Source organism: Cervus elaphus, chromosome 29 (genome assembly GCF_910594005.1).
Source record: "Cervus elaphus chromosome 29, mCerEla1.1, whole genome shotgun sequence".
Lineage (NCBI taxonomy): Eukaryota > Metazoa > Chordata > Mammalia > Artiodactyla > Cervidae > Cervus > Cervus elaphus.
The window spans coordinates 2,180,000-2,197,775 of NC_057843.1; positions in this window are offsets into that span (position 1 = coordinate 2,180,000).

The window sequence follows — 17,776 nt, forward strand, 5'->3', positions numbered from 1 at the left end:
TTTAAAGGAAAAAGAGACCACCCTCGCCCCTCAAGGCAAGAACGATGACGTGGGTCAATGGAAAAGCTGCAACAGTCAAGCCGTGCTATAAGGACCTGTGCAGTACTAAAGAAGCGATGCACAGGAGAGTCTGGGCTTCCTAGTGGTTAAAGCAAACAAACTGAAAGTGAAAGTGAGGTCTCTCAGTCGTGTCCGACTCCTTGTGACCCCATGGACTGTAGCCTAGCAGGCTTCTCCGACCGTGGGATTTTCCAGGCAAGAGTACTGGAGTGGGTTGCTGTTTCCTTCTCCAAAAGCAAGCAAAGGAACACAGTTGATGACACATAGTCATTTCTGGAAGAGATGAAGATACTGGTTGTACAACAAAGAGGTCTGAGTGAAGCTTCCTTCCTCCTGTGGGTCTCATAAGCAGCACTGTAAGTATTATAGTGGACTTTGCTTGTTGTGAACAATATAATGTCATTTTAAAATTTAATTTCTTTATTCTGTTTAGTTTTGGCTGTGCTGGTCTTCGTTGCTGTGCGCACGCCTCTCATTGCGGTGGCTTCTCTTGCTGCCAAGCACGGGCTCCAGGACGTGTGGGCTTCAGTTGTTGCTGCTTTCGGGCACAGTAGCTGTGGTGCCCAGGCTTAGTTGCTCCATGGCATGTGGAATCTTCCCAGACCAGGGGTCAAACCCATGTCCCCTGCATTGGCAGGTGATTTCTTATCCACTGCACCATCAGGAAAGTCCTGTAACGTCATTTTATAGCATCTATTTTTGTAAGTTGGGGATGGAACACCAAAAGAGACTTTATTAAAAGTGAGTGCAGTAGGAATGTAAACAGTATAAGAAAACATTCAGACCCAAGAATGGGTCTTTGTGTGTCTGAAACATTGAGGAGATAAGACTGATTACAGCAAAGTTGGGCTAGTGCTGTTTTGTTGTGAGTGTTAGTTGCTCAGTCGTCTCTGACTCTTTGCAGCCCCATGAACTGCAGCCCACCAGGCTCCTCTGTCCATGGGATTCTCCAGGCAAGAATACTGGAGTGGATGGCCATTCCCTTCTCCAGGGGATCTTCCCAACCCAGAGATCAAACCTGGGTCTCCTGCAATGGGAGGCAGATTCTTTACCATCTGAGCCACCAGGGAAGCCTTAAAATCATATGCAGGCCTTAAATAGATAGGCATTGAAACCCCAGAAGTCACAAGATAAAAGCTGAATTTAAGAACATGGTCTAGTAGTGACATCAAGATGGGTTAGACCAAATTTGTCTGAGCCCCTCTGCCACTATACACCCATGTGCATTCTGGGGAAAACACTTTTAGACAAATTACCAACATATGTGTCTGTCTACATGACAGTTATATTCCTGGCAGCCAGCATCATGGGGCAAAGCAGAGAGGTTCAATCATTGTCAGGAGTTCTGTCAAGATGAATGGATAAAGAAGCTGTGGTACAGAGTCTATACAATGAAATATTACTCAGCCATTAAAAAGGACACATTTGAGTTACTTCTAGTGAGGTGGATGAACCTAGAGCCTGTTAAACAGAATGAAGTCAGAAAGAGAAAATTATTGAATATTAACGTATATATATATATATGGAATGTAGAAAGATGGTACTGATGAACCTATTTTCAGGGCAGCAGTGGAGATACAGATGCAAAGAACAGACTTGTGGACACAGCTGGGGAAGGAGAGGGAGGGAAGAATTGAGAGAGTGGCTCTGAAACATCTACGTTAGCAGATGTAAAATAGATACCCAGTGGGAGTTTGCTATATGATGCAGGGATCTCACCTGGTGCTCTGTGACAGCCAGGCAGGGTGGGATGAGGCGGGAGGTGGGAGGGAGGCTCAAGATGGAGGGGACGTAAGTATCCCTGTGGCTGATTCATGTTGCTGTATGGCAGAAACCAATGCAATACTATAAAGCAATTATACTTCAATTAAAAAATAAACTGAAAAAAAAAGAGTTCTGTCAATTTCAAATAAGAAAAAGGTTATACATTTTTTCTTGCACACTGTTTTGGAAAAAGCCTGGTTTTTAGATAAACTGCATCTACCACAAAGGAGGTGGGATGACATTCAAATTCTCGAAGCCTTCTGATGATCCTCACTGTGTACACACACCAGTGCTTGGGTGGAGCTGCTCCTGTGCAACTAGCTTCAGTTTAAACCCCAAGGCAAGTTCTGAGTGCAGTGCCAGCGCCACCCAGGTCAGGACATGCATCACCACCTGCCAGCCGTCAGGCAGGGGGTGGGGAGGTGGCCACGGCAGGAGCAGAGTCTCCAGAGCCCTGGAGAGGGGCGCGAGGGTCTGTGAACTAAGCTGGGTCTCCTTTCCCCGTAGGACAGTGAACTGGGCCACGAGGGTGGGCCACGTCTGGGCTTCCCTCCTCACTCCACATGTCACTTTCGTGACAGTACGATGACCATAGTTTACCCTTCAGTTTACACCAACCTAAGGACGTGTGTGTGTGTGCACCATCGTGTCCGAGTCTTTTGCAACCCATGGACTGTAGCTTGCCAGAACATATTTTCTCTTTGCTTCAATCATTGGAGATACTCAAGAAAATTCCTTATGTATAAAGGCTACTGTACACATTTTTAAATATACATACTTTGCATTAGTTTTCTTGTTACAAAAGGAACACCGTTTGATTGCTAAAAGAATTTTAGGAAAAAGTAATTTTTTTTTACATCAGTATAACTTAAAAATTTTTTTTTTTTAAATTTATTGTTTTTGGCCACACCACACAGCTGGCAGGATCTTCATTCCCCAGCCAGGGATCTAATCTGGGTCCCGGGCAGTGGAAGCGCTGAGTCCTAACCACTGGACCGCCAGGGAAATCTCAAAAAAAAAACCCAATATTTTTAGTAAGTAAAATTTAGTTGAAAGCACTGTACCCTTTATTTTTGGCTGTGCCGGGTCTTCATTACTGCTCCGGCTTTCTCTAGCTGCAGGCGCATAGGGGGCTACTCCAACTTGTGGTGTGCGGGCTTCCCATGGTGGTGGCTTCTGTTATTGCGGAGCGTGGGCTCTAGGGCATGCGGGCTCAGCAGTCGGGGCTCCAGGCTCTAGGCATGCGGGCTCAGCAGTCGGGGCTCCGGGCTCTGGGTACAGGCTCAGTAGTTGGGGCTCCGGGCTCTGGGTACAGGCTCAGTAGTTGGGGCTCCGGGCTCTGGGTACAGGCTCAGTAGTCGGGGCTCCGGGCTCTAGGGCACAGGCTCACTAGTCCGGGCCCCCGGGCTCTGGAGTACAGGCTCAGCAGTCGGGGCTCCGGGCTCTGGGTACAGGCTCAGGAGTTGTCACCCACGGGCTTAGTTGCTCCACAGCATGCGGGATCTTACCGGGTCAAGGATCAAATCCGAGTCTCCTGCACTGGCAGGCGGATTCTTTACCACTGAGCCACCAGGGAAGCTCCCCACGAACACTTTAGATGAGTGAATTATATGGTATATGAATTAAATCTCAATCAAACTGGTATTTTAAAAACATTCATCCAAAGCCCACTTGTCCTTCCAAATGAAGTTTGAAATGACAGCTAATTTGAAGTGGGTTTCTTTCATTTTTTTTTTTTAATAAGTCAAGGTGTATAACACCCTAGCTTCCTAATGTATTGAAATTTATAAGAAACTCATAATTATGATTTGACATTTTGGGGGAATAGCTCCGTAACACCCAGGACTGAGCATCTCCACCCTATCAGGTACCTGCAGTGACCACATGGTGTGTGTACACCCCCGCTCCTCATTATTCTCTGGAGGGATATTAGAAACCTGCCTTACACACAATCTTTGTGATGAAAAAACAGCATCGGTTTTCTCTGGATGTTCTCCTAACCAATCTGCTGGGTCATCTACATTGTAAGGAATATCCTTTCTATCATTTACAAAAGCTTATTTCATTTTGAATGGGAAAAAAAGTGTCCCGTGAGCACCCTTATTCTGTCAGGTTGGCATCCATGCAAAAAAGGAGGGTGTTTGTGCCCAAGGATACCTTTGGAAACTATTTCAATGTGCACTCAACTGCTTAAGGCAAAAACCTGGGGTTTATTCCCGCCATCCTGCACATGGGTGACCTGCAGTCAGTCGCTGAGCCCTGCTGATTCTCCTCCATAAGTGCCATGCCAGCCCGTACACTCCTATCAACCCCAGAGTCTCACCCGCATCCAGGCCCTGGACCTGAATGATGGATACATGGGATCAACTGGCCCCCAGGATCTTGCCCTTCCATTTGTCCCCAACTCCTCAGCAGACAGCTCCCCCTGAAGTCACGGCTGGTCCTCCCCCTCCCCCCCAGGAATAAGGCACTGCAGCAGCTTCCCACCCCGCAGCCACCCTCTCCCAACCTGCTGGCCAGTTCCAGCCAACATGCCCTCCCCCAGCACGCCTTCTTGTCTCACGCTGGGTATTGTTGTTGTTCAGTCACTCAGTCGTGTCTGACTCTTTGCGATCCCATGGACTGCAGCATGCCAGACTTCCCTGTCCATCACTATCTCCCAGAGCTTGCTCAAACTCATGTCCATTGAGTCAGTGATGCCATCCAACCACCTCATCCTCTGTTGTCCCCTTCTCCTCCCACCTTCAGTCTTTCCCAGTATCAGCATAAGGCACCTCTTCGCATCAGGTGGTCAAAGTATTGGAGCTTCAGCTTCAGCATCAGTCCTTCCAATGAATATTCAGCACTGGTTTCCTTTAGGATTGACTGGTTGTATCTCCTTGAGGTTTTTCAGTTCCCCCAGTGACACGTCTCTTCCCGCTCCCATGCTTTCCCAAACACGAGACAGGAAAGAAGGGGTCAAGGCACAATCTTTAAAGGAATCACACAGCCAGTGAGGACATGACATAAACTGGTAAGAACCAACTAGGTCCGAGATGGCAGAAGATTCGACTTCCAGTGGACCTTGAGCCACATTATGTGCTCATTGTAATCAGTTCAGTTCAGCTGCTCAGTCGTGTCTGACTCTTTGCGACCCCATGGACTGCAGCACGCCAGATTTCCCTGTTCATCACCATCTCCTGGAGCATGCTCAAACTCATGTCCATCAAAGCAGTGATCCAACCATTTCATCCTCTGTCGTCCCCTTCTGCTCCTGCCTTCAATCTTTCCCAGCATCAGGGTCTTTTCCAGTGAGTCAGTTCTTCACATCAGGTGGCCAAAGTATTGGAGCTTCAGCTTCAGCATCAGTCCTTCCAGTGAATATTCAGGACTAATTTCCTTTAGGATTGACTGGTTTGATCTCCTTGCAGGCCAAGGGACTCTCAAGAGACTTCTCCAACACCACAGTTCAAAAGCATCAGTTCTTCAGTGTTCCTCTTTCTTTATGGTCCATATATGACTACTGGAAAACCCATAGTTTTGACTAGATGGGACTTTGTTGGCAAAGTGGTGTCTCTATTTTTTTAATATACTGTCTAGGTTTTCATAACTTTTCTTCCAAGAGCAAGCACCTTTTCATTTCATGGCTGCAGTCACCATCTGCAGTGATGTTGGAGCCCAAGAAAATAAAGTCTGTCACTGTTTCCGTTGTTTCCCCATCTATTTGCCATGAAGTGATGGGGCATGATGCCATGATCTTAGTTTTCTGCATGTTGAGTGTTAAGCCAAATTTTTCACTCTCTTCTTTCAACTTCATCAAAAGGCTCCTTAGTTCCTCTTCACTTTCTGCCATAAAGGTGGTGTCATCAGTATATCTAAAGTTACTGATATTCCTCCCAGCAATCTTGATTCCAGCTTGTGCTTCATCCACCCTGGCATTTCACATGATGTACTCTGCATAGAAGTTAAATAAGCAGGGTAACAATATACAGCCTTGACATATTCCTTTCCCAATTTGGAACCAGTCTGTTGTTCCATGTCCAGTTCTAACTGTTGCTTCTTGATCTGTGTACAGTTTCTCAGGAGGCAGGTCAGGTGGTTTGGTTTTCCCATCTCTTTCAGAATTTTCCAGTTTGTTGTGATCCGCACAGTCAAAGGCTTTGGTGTAGTTGATAAAGCAGAAGTAAATGGTCTTTTTTGGAATTCTCTTGATTTTTCGATGATCCAACGGATGCTGGCAATTTGATCTCCGGTTCCTCTGCCTTTTCTAAAACCAGCTTGAACATCTGGAAGTTCACAGTTCACATATTGCTGAAACATGGCTTGGAGAATTATGAGCACTACTTTGCTAGCGTGTGAGATGAGTGCAATTGTGCGGTGGTTTGAACATTCTTTGGCATTGTCATTCTTTGGTATTGGAATAAAAACTGACCTTGTCCAGTACTGCGGCCATTGCTGAGTTTTTCCAAATTTGCTGGCATATTGAATGCAGCACTTGAACTGCATATCTTTTAGGATTTGAAATAGCTCAACCGGAATTCTATCACCTCCACTAGCTTTGTTTGTAGTGATGCTTCCTAAGGCCCACTTGACCTCACATTCCAAGATGTCTGGCTTTGGGTGAGTGATTGCACCCTCGTGGTTATCTGGGTCATGAAGATATTTTTTGTATAGTTCTTCTGTGTATTCTTGCCACTTCTTCTTAATATCTTCTGTTTCTGTTAAGTCCATACCATTTCTGTCCTTTATTGTGCCCATCTTTGCATGAAATATTCCCTTGGTATCTTCAATTTTCTTGAAGAGGTCACTTGTCTTTCCCATTCTACTGTTTTCCTCTATTTCTTTGCGTTGATCACTGAGGAAGGCTTTCTTATCTCTTCTTGCTATTCTTTGGAACCCTGCCTTCAAATGGGTATATATTTCCTTTTCTCCTTTGCCTTTAGCTTCTCTTCTTTTCACAGGTATTTGTAAGGCCTCCTCAGACAGCCATTTTGCCTTTTTGCATTTCCTTTTCTTGGGGATGGTTTTGATCACCACCTCCTGTAGAGTGCTACAAACCTCTGTCCATAGTTCTTCAGTTCTTAGTTCTTCAGATCTAGTCACTTGAATCTATTTGTCACTTCCACTGTATATTCGTAAGTGATTTGATTTAGGTCATACCTGAATGGTCTGGCTTCCCTGGTGGCTCAGTTGGTAAAGAATCTGCCCACAATGCAGGAGACCTGGGTTCGATCCCTGGGTTGGGAAGATCCCCTGGAGGAGGTCATGGTAACCCACTCCAGTATTCTTTAGGGCTTCCCTGGTAGCTCAGACAGTAAAGCATCTGCCTGCAGTGCAGGAGACCCGGATTCAATCCCTGATTCGGGATAATCCCCTGGAGAAGGAAATGGCAACCCACACCAGTACTCTTGCTGGAAAATCCCATGGTCCGAAGAGACTGGTAGGCTACAGTCCATGGGGTCGCAAAGAATCGGACATGACTGAGCGACTTTACTTTCGTTCTTTCTTTCTTTCTTTCTGAATGGTCTAGTGGTTTTCCCTACTTTCTTCAATTTCAGTCTGAATTTGGCAATAAGGAGTTCATGATCTGAGGCACAGTCAGCTCCCAGTCTTGTTTTTGTTGACTATATGGAACTTCTCCATCTTTGGCTGCAAAGAATATAATCAATCTGATTTTGGTATTGACCACCTGGTGATGTTCATGTATAACACAGTTAATGACACTCACCCAGGGGCCAGGATCATCCCCAGGCTGACCATAAAAGACCAGCAAGTGGGCAGTGGCCCAATTTCTGGAAATCACCACCCCTTCTACCAAATAGTTGGACTAATCGGTCCACTCATTAGCTGATGGAATTACCCAGCCCATAAAAACTAATCATCCCATATTTCAGGGCTTCTAGCCTTTTTGACAGGCCACATGCTGTCTATGGAATGTGTATCTCTCTAAATAAATCCACTTCTTATCTGCTGCTTTGTCTCTCACTAAGTTCTTCCTGCAACGAGATGTAAAGAACCTGACCTTCCTTAAGACCAGGTGTGTGGTCTCGATGAAAAGACATTGGGTTCAAATCCCACTCTGAGTTGTGCGGTTTCAAACACTGCTCCACCTGTCCTTATTCCTGACGACATCAGTTTTAGCACTCAGAACGTGGCTCAAACATCTTTTCCAGGGAAGCATTTCTCAACCCAGCAGGACACTCTGATACCCTCCTTCACTCACTCCTCTCTTTAACTTGTGTGTGTATTTTTTGTTTTTCTATTTTTTGGCCATGAGCAGGGCATGCAGAATCTTAGTTCCCCAACCAGTGGTTGAACCCGTGCCCCCTGCAGTGGAAGTGCAGTGTTTTAACCACTGGACTTCCAGGGAAGTCTCAACTTGTATGTGTCTTTAAGTCTCAGTTTCATGGCAGGACCTTGGAATTCAGGGAGTTTTAGGAAGACGGTGAATAAACTCCAGGGACCAGGGAACTTTAGGAAGATAGTGAATAGACTTCAGGGGATCTATGAACATTGCAAGCCACCTACAAAATCTTGCTTCCATTTTAAATGAATATGGTAGTTTCTGGGGAGAGGGACCACTGTTTTCACCGGGTTCTCAGGGTTAACCTTCATGGGTTAAGACCTCTGCACTACATCATAAGCTCCTTGAATGTAGACCTGCTCATGTCATTTTTTGTGTCCCTGTTTGTAGCACAGTTCCGAGAGCTTGTTCTAAATGCATTAGCTAATGGATGAATAGACGAAAGAATGATATAACTCATTTTAAAAGAATTTATTGCTATGGGCAAGAACCAGTGTTGGCTGCAGCTATGATTAAAACAGACCTGGTTCCTGCTTTCATTGGGAAAATAATCTGGCAAGGGAGACAGGCATGAAACAATTAATCAAGCAATTGCTATTTCATTGCAACAGTGGGAGGGCCTGTGAGAGGGAGGAATAGAACACTAACAGAGGACTGTGACCCAGTGGGGGGTCTGAGGTCAGAGCGGGCTCCTCTGAGAGTATCATGCTCGTAAAGTAAAAGAATAATAACTCAGAAATACTACAAAGAGTGATGACGGCAGTTACTGTCCACCAGGAGGTTACGAGGTTCCCTAGGAGATAGCACTGTTCACACCTAAGGAACAAATGCTGACATAAGGACTCTCTTCATTGAAGAGGGAGGCTGCTGGGAAGGCAGGGCTGGTAGGTCTCCTTGAGGACGTCACTCGGTGCACATTCCACCAGGAAGCACCATGTGGCTGTTGAGTCGCTCAGTTGTGTCCAACTCTTACGACCCCATGGACTGTAGCCCACCGGAATTCTCTGCCCGTGGGATTTCCCAGGCAAGAATACAGGCGTGGAAGAGTGCAATGCCTGAAATTTTATGAAACTATTTTAAAAAACATCTCTCCCCCAATTTCTAATGGTTAAGGCCAGCTAGGTACTTAAGATCAAGCCCCCAGGGCAGCATGTCTGCCAGGCTCAGTGTCCTGGAAGTGGTTCTAAGTCTGACCTCAGTCCTGACACCCCACCCCCCATTTCCACCACTGCCCTCTGGCTGGAGAGTCAGCTCACCCGCCAAGTCTCCCAGCTTCAAGGGAGCCTCCTCCACACCCCCATCCCCAACACCCCCACTCCCGACTGAGAGGTCTGTGTCCAAGGCCCTGGCTGGCTTGGCCCCTCCTCACTAGAAAGTCCAGTCAGTTGATTTTTTAATACAAAAAAGTTCCCTTCATTGGCACATGGGCTCAACACTTCACACGCATTCTCCTTTAAAGGATTTTTACTAGATATCAGTGGATACAATGAATTAAAATTCTGTATATTGTTTTAAAGTTTATGTATGTCCCTATTTAAAACAGCTCATAATCACGTAAAATCCAGGTCTTTTTCTCTGTTATGTTTCAAATTCTTTTGTACTCCTGATTGAGAACAATTGAATTGCATGCAGTCTCTGGATCCTTGTGTCAGGATGACTTTGAGACCACGCTTAGCAGCCGTAATACAAAGTGAAGGCAGCCCAGCACTCAGTAGAGACGTGAAAGGCCCCGAGCTAGAGGTCACGGGAAGACGAAGTACAGACTTTTGCTAACAGTCTCACCGAGACTTCAGTCGAGAGCAATGTTGTGTTAGCTTCAGGCGTACAGCAAAGTGATTCAGCTTTATACTGTTTCAGACTGTACTCCATCACAGGTTATCACGAGACTCTGAATATCGTTCCCTGTGCTATACAGTAAGATCTCATGGTTATCTATTTTATATGCCTGTGTGTGTCAGTCTGAAAGCTGACAGGCTGCAGCTCACCAGGCTCCTCTGTCCATGGGGACTCTCCAGGCAAGAATACTGCAGTGGGTTGCCATGCCCTCCTCCAGGGGATCTTCCCGACCCAGGGATAGAACCCCGGTCTCCAGCATTGCAGATGGATTCATTACCTTCTGAGCCACCAGGGAAGCCCACGAATACTGGAGTAGATAACCTACCCCTTCTCCAGGGGCTCTTCCTGACCCAGGAGTCGAACCAGGGTCTCCTGCATTGCAGGCAGATTCTTTACCAGCTGAGCTACCAGGAAAGCGTTTTACGTATAGTAGTGTGTATATGTTAATCCCAAACTCCTAATTTATCTCTACCCTCCCTTCCACTTTAGTTATCATAAGTCTGTTTCTGTTTTGTAAATAAGCTAGTTTATATTATCTTTTTTTAAGATTGCACATATGAATGATATCATACGATATTTGTCTCTCTCTGTCTGACTTTCTTCACTTAGTATGATAATCTCTAGATCCATCTTTTGCTGCAAATCGCATTATTTCATTCTTTTTATGGCTGAGTAATACTCCACTGTATATGTGTACCACAGTAAGAAAGGAAGTTTCCCCCCAAAGCTTTTACTGTCTAATTGGAAAGACAAGTGGTGAAGATACAAAAAGAAAAATAGAGGAGAGAGATGCAACAAAATGCAAGAGTGTGTATGACTCGCTGTGAAATGCTTCCCAAGTGGCACTAGCGGTAAAGATCCCACCTGCCAACGCGGGAGTCGTATGAGACATGGGTTCGATCCCTGGGTCAGGAAGATCCCCTGGAGGAGGGCCTGGCAACCTACTCCAGTGTTCTTGCCTGGAGAATCCCATGGACACAGGAGCCTGGCAGGCTACAGTCCGTGGGCTCACAAAAGAGTTGGATGCGACTGAAGTGACTTAGCACACTTCACTTGTGACTTGCTGTGAAATGGATATTTTAAGAGAGGTTATAGGGACTTCCCTGGTGGTCCAATGGCTAAGACTCCATGATCCCAATGCAGGGGGCTGGGGTTCAATCCCTGGTCAGGGCACTAGATCCCAGATGTTGCAACTAAGAGTTTGCATGCTGCAACTAAGACCTGGCATAGCCAAATAAATAAATAATTTTTTTAAAAAAGAGAGAGAGGCTACAGTCATGTCCCATGAAGGACATTATAGGTCTCTCAGGTCCAGGGAGACAGGAGACAAGGAGCTTGGCTTGTTTCTGTCCAGAAGAAAACTGTGTGTGAAGCCCAGCAACCCCCTGAAGTAATAAAAAGTGTCAGTGGGGCACGGCTGATTCACGGTGTGTCCTCATCCCAGGGGACAACTTCCAGCGGCTGGTTCTCCATTCACAGGACACAGCCTCTGAGTGTCACTGCAGCAGCCGGGACCTGCTCCTACCCTACCCCTCCGGCTCCACCAGGGACAAGTCGCATCTCCACCTCGAGTTTATTCCAGAGGGCGTGCCTCATGCTGGTAACCTCCCCAGAGGGTTTGGTGCTGTCCTCTCAGGCTGATTATTTGAGATTTATGTCCTGAAATGCCAAGCCACATGTTTAATGTCATCCATGGAGGTCATCAGATCCTGAAATCACAAGATGTAACACACAGTATTTCATGCCTAAGACTAACAGCAAAAGCAGCAGCGTGTCTCCCCACATTCAAAGTAAACACGAAGTGCTAACGGGCAGTTTTTCCTTCATCACCAAATAATTACAGGTTCCTTCTTACTAAAAACAAATTACTTTTATTTCCCTTAAGAAGACTGTGATTAATTGTATGAAATTACACCTGTCTCTAATTGAATAGATTTTCTTCTTTCCTCTGTGTTAGAGAGATGATGTGTATTATTAAGCAGTGGGGGAAAACCGAGACAAGAATGGCTTCACCTTTGGGACTGAAGCTGGGCTGGCAGTAACTCCCACAGAACTGTGCCTGCTGGGTGGCAAGCTTCATTCCTTCCTTATAGAGATCGACGGCAAACAGAGCATTAGCACCTCACAGCCTGTCTCACTCCATCCTGGGCATCTCATAAACAAAAGACGTTTATGTCTCACAGAGGCTGGGCATTTAAGATCAGAGGTGACTTGTCCCTGGCCTCATCCAGGTTCATGACTGGAGCCTTTCCTGTGTGTCCTCATGTGGAGGAAGGGGTGAGGGGCTCTGTGGGGCCTTCTTTATACGGGCACTAATCCTATTCAGGAGGGCCACATTGTCATGACCAAACACCTCCCAAAGCACCCCTCCGTCTTTTGCTAACACCACTGTGTCAGGCAAGATTTTCAGCATGTGAATTTAGAGGCATGCAATTCAGCCCACAGCAAATGGGCTTCCATCTGCTGGAAGCACATTGTGTGTGCTAAGTTGCTTCAGTTGCGTCTGACTCTTTGCAACCCCATGGACTGTAGCCTGCCAGGCTCCTTCCAGGCAAGAATACTGGAGTGGGTTGCCATTTCCTCCTCCAGGGGATCTTCCTGCTCTGGGGATCAAACCCACGTCTCTTACATCTCCTACATCTCCTGCATTGGCAGGTAAGTTCTTTACCATTAGCGCCACCTGGGAAGCACATTGATACCTCTCTAATCTCACCTAAGAGGACACCAGCTGTGGAAAAATTTCCAGAAAAGAACAAAAGGAAAGCTGAGAGACGTTAGCATGTGGTGAGCGAGGGCTCTCGCCACGCCAATGCTGCATGACGGTTGGGTCCTCACCTGTGAGCCCGGCACAGTGTTAAGAAGCATCTACACTCGATGCCAGGACACGTGCCCAGTTACGACCACCAGCAACATCTCCACACGGGGCCAAACGTATCCTGGGGGGCAATGTGCCCCTGGCTGAGAACCACCGCCCAAGATGACACCACTCCTCCCTGCGCCAAACCTAGAGGGCAACGTACCCGACCCTGCCAGGCATTCCTCGCTGTCGGAAGTTCAGTTCTGACCACCCGTGTCCCCGCCAACCCCACAGCTGCCTAGTATGGCGACCACACTTTCCAGCTTCTCACAGCCAAACGAGGGCGAGGTTGACAGGATTTAAGCAAAAATTATGTGGGCCATCTCCTGGTCATCCAGAGAAGGGGAGGAGGGTCTTCTCTCATCCTGCCCCCCACTTCCTGCAGGTGAGGCATGAACACAAGGGAGAGGGCTGCCCAGGCTGACACAAGACTGGAGAGGCCTGCTGAGGATGGTGGAGAAACCAGATAAAGGCAATTGGTTGGTTGACATGCAGAGGTGTCATATCAGCTCTGAGTCCAGAGGGAGAAATACGTTTCTGTCTTCTGTAAACTGCTGTTACCCTGGGGTCCTGTGCCAGCACCTGGCATTTGCACCATCACTAAGGAAGGCGAGCCCTGACCACTGGTGCAGATGCCAAGTCAGGAAGGCGCAGAAAAGACGTGGGGAGCTTTCTCTGCACCCTGGATGGAAAATGCTCCCTTTTCGTCCCCAAACCACTCCTGGGGAAGAGCTGTGAGCAGGGAGGGAGGAGGGAGTCAGGGACCCAGACAACTGGAGCGGTCAAATATACACAGGAACTGAGGCGGGAAGACAGCGCGAGGAGGTCCTTTCTGGGCTTACGCTGAGGCTCACTTCGGGCATGTGAGTTCGCTCCATGGCTCCTGTTGACATCAGACGGTTTGTCACAGAAAGAGCATCCAGGATGCGCTTCCTCTGTGAGTGTCAAGGCTGAGGAAGCCTCCCTCATCAGTGGGAAGTGGAGCTGGTGGCCGCCCTCCCGCCCAGTGCGCGGATGAGGTGGTCGCAGTGGGGAGGGCAGGTTTGCAGGTCACTGGGAACTTGGGTCCCCGAGGGGCTGCAGGGGACCGCACACAGCATGTGGAAAGCGTGTGTAGAGCAGGGGGCTGGGGAGCTCCCACGTGGGCAAGGACCAGTCCTCAGGGTGACAGTGGGGACACCGTGGCCGAGGCCTCAGGTGTGGACACCTCCAAGCTCCGTGCGTCAGGGCTTAGGACACACCCAGGCCACCGCCCCAGCAACCCCTGAGAACACGGCCGTCCCAGCAGCTCACCCCGACCTGCCCACAGATACAGACTGTCCCGCGTGGAGAAGAGGGCTGCCTGGCCCAGCCGCTCTCCGTGACTCCACTTCCTCCACACTCCAGTCGGGAGGGACTGGGGGGAGATGGGATCAAAACACAAGATACTCCCAGAAAGACACGCTCCTCTCTGGCACTGCTGGGAGAAACAGAAGACGGTCCAGCCACCCTTGGGAAGTAGCTCAGCAGTTTCTCATAAAACTAAACATCCGCTCTGCATGCAGCCCAAGAGCCTAGCGATCGTACACTTGGGCGTTTATCCCAGAGAGATGAGCACTCCTGTTCACAGACTCAGACACAAAATCCTGTGTTCACAGCAGCTTAGTGTGTGGTCACAGAGGCCTGGAAGCAGCCTGAGTATCTTTCGAAGAGTGAGTGGTTAAAAGGAATCTGGAACCATCCACATGAAGGAACACCACACAGCTTGGATGGACCCACGGGCAGTGTGCTGAGTAAAAAGGCCAGTCTCACACACAAGCACATACACATGTGCACAAATGCCTGTGGAAACTGGTGAAACTAGGCAAGGCCCCCACCCGGTTCGCAGGTCACTATTCTGACACCGGGCTCTGCTGACCTAAGATGTCACCATCCAGGGGAGATGGGAGAGGAGAGCATGGAACTCTGGGTATTGGTCTCACAGCTTTCTGTGAGCCCATGACTGCTTCAAAATAAAACCCTTCTCAGAATCAGCCTTAGGAACCAGAAGAAAAGAAAACTGACTATCCACACATCTTTCCTGATACGGAATCTACAATCATCTTCCTTCAAATTTCTCAGACAGTTTAAGCTGGATAGACACTTTGCCTTATCAAAGTTGTTAATGAAAAATGTCACCTGCCATATCAGTAAACAAAGGACATTGCAGCCAGGCCATCGAGCTACTGTGTTACAGCCAGCCCCCCGCACCCCGCCTCCCCGCCACCCCTCAACACTGCCCCCTGAGGGGACTCAGGATGGGAAAGCAGACAGTGGCCCCAGACAGCCGAGATGCAGTCAGAGCTACGATTTCAGTTAGCCCAGACTCCTGCATCTTCCCACACACAGAAAAGCGCTAAATTCCTTGACATGTTGGGTTTTCTTTAATTAACAGGAATCTTTCAATGTTTGAACTACCTGGTTTTTGATGCAAAAACTCCTATATACCGTGGCTCCTCCCTTGCCTCTTAGGACCAGTCCCTTGGAGCTAACTGAGCTGCAGTGTCCTGGGCTTAAGTTCTCAGCTTTGCCCACCAAATAAAACCTAACTCTTGACCTTTTTGGTTGTGCATTTTTTTACATCAGCAAAGTCGGTGCAGTGCAGCATACGTAAAGGAAGAGTGAGTGTGGGGTGTGGAGGAGGAAGGGAACAATGTACAGATGAACGACAATGAAACAATGAAAGTAGTCTTGATATTTCCAGATTTTTAGCTAGAAAGTTAAAACTTGAGGGTCTTGTTCAACTAGAGCAATGGATCAAACTATTAATATAAAGTAAATATAAATGCCATGCAGACATTGAGTTGTTTCAAGACATATTATTGACATATCATTATTTTGAGAAATTCTTGATCCAATTACACTTTATGGGCCAAAGAAAGACTCACCCACCACACGATTAATCATTTTTTCCCACCTCTCTTGGGAAAATAAGATGAAATGACCAAATTAAAGTGTTAGCTGCTCAGTTGTGTCTGACTCTTTGCAATTCCAAGGACTGTAGCCCACCAGGCCCCTCTGTCCATGGGATTCTCCAGGCAAGAATACTGGAGTGGGTTGCCATTTCCTTCTCCAGGGGATCTTCCTGACCCAGGGATCAAACCCAGGTCTCCCACATTTTGGGCAGATTCTTTACTATCTGAGTCCTCAGGAGACCAAAATGACGAACTGTGACTATTATGCACTCTGCACAGAGACATTGTACATGTTCAAAACAAGCGGAACAAAACACGCTCCCAGGATTCTGACACAAACCCTTCCCGGGTGTGGGGCCGGGCACCCCGCTGTGCTGAGGACACAGTGAGTGGCAGTCCCCAGTGCCAGCTATCCTGAAGGCTGTCGCCACCCTTGTTTGCAGCTGGAGGGGGCAGTAAGGCTGTCAAAAGTGTGCCCTTCTGAAGTCATCATCTGGTTCTTCACAGAAGTAGCTGTAAATCAGGACAAGTTTGCAGGAGTAGGAGGGGAAGTCTAGGTGTTGTAACTTTGGAAACAATGACTTGTGTGCCAAGTGTGTGGGGGAGGGGCGGGGATGGGACTGAGGATCTGAGGGGAACAGAGGATCCAGCAGGGATGCTGGTTCCACTCCCTGCTGCCCTGAGCTCGGACCCTGGCTAATTCCAAACTCTGGAAGTCAGCTTCACAGGGAAGGGGCTTCCTGGATGCTGCAAAGTCCTCCAAGACTCATGAACTTCCACTTTTTTTTTTTTTTTTTTTTTAGCTTTACCTGCAACCTCTGGTAGTTTGCAAACATAAATAGACTTGAAATGTATCCTGGAAGCAAGTTGCACCATTGGAAAAATCACATGTATCTTCTCTCTGATCATAGCCCAGCAAGGCCAGACACATATTAACATTGTTACAAACATACTAGCTGCTGAACAAACACCTGAGTAAAGGAAATTTAACATAAACATCTAATCTCCACACTAATTTCAGCTTCCCAGGTGGCACAGTTGGTAAAGAAACTGCCTGCCAATGCAAGAGACATGAGAGACGCAGGTTCGATTCCTAGGTTAAGAAGATCCCCTGCAAAAGGAAATAGCAACCCATTCCAGTATTCTTGCCTGGAAAATTCCATGGACAGAGAAGCCTTGCAAGCTACAGTAGTCTATGGAGTCACAAAGAGTCAGACACAACTGAGCACACACACAATTTAAAAACATCAGCTGGGCAAACAAAAGCCCAGGACCAGATGGCTTCACAGCTGAATTCTACCAAAAATTTAGAGAAGAGCTAACACCTATCTTACTCAAACTCTTCCAGAAAATTGCAGAGGAAGGTAAACTTCCAAACTCATTCTATGAGGCCACCATCACCCTAATTCCAAAACCAGACAAAGATGCCACAAAAAAAGAAAACTACAGGCCAATATCACTGATGAACAGAGATGAAAAAATCCTTAACAAAATTCTAGCAAACAGAATCCAACAACATATTAAAAAAATCATACACCACGACTAAGTGGGCTTTATCCCAGGAATGCAAGGATTCTTTAATATCTGCAAATCAATCAATGTAATACACCACATTAACAAATTGAAAGATAAAAACCATATGATTATCTCAATAGATGCAGAGAAAGCCTTTGACAAAATTCAACACCCATTCATGATTAAAACTCTCCAGAAAGCAGGAATAGAAGGAACATACCTCAACATAATAAAAGCTATATATGACAAACCCACAGCAAGCATCACCCTCAATGGTGAAAAATTGAAAGCATTTCCCCTGAAATCAGGAACAAGACAAGGGTGCCCACTCTCACCACTACTATTCAACATAGTGTTGGAAGTTTTGGCCACAGCAATCAGAGCAGAAAAAGAAGTAAAAGGAATCCAGATAGGAAAAGAAGAAGTGAAACTCTCACTGTTTGCAGATGACATGATCCTCTACATAGAAAACCCTAAAGACTCTTCCAGAAAATTACTAGAGCTAATCAATGAATATAGTAAAGTTGC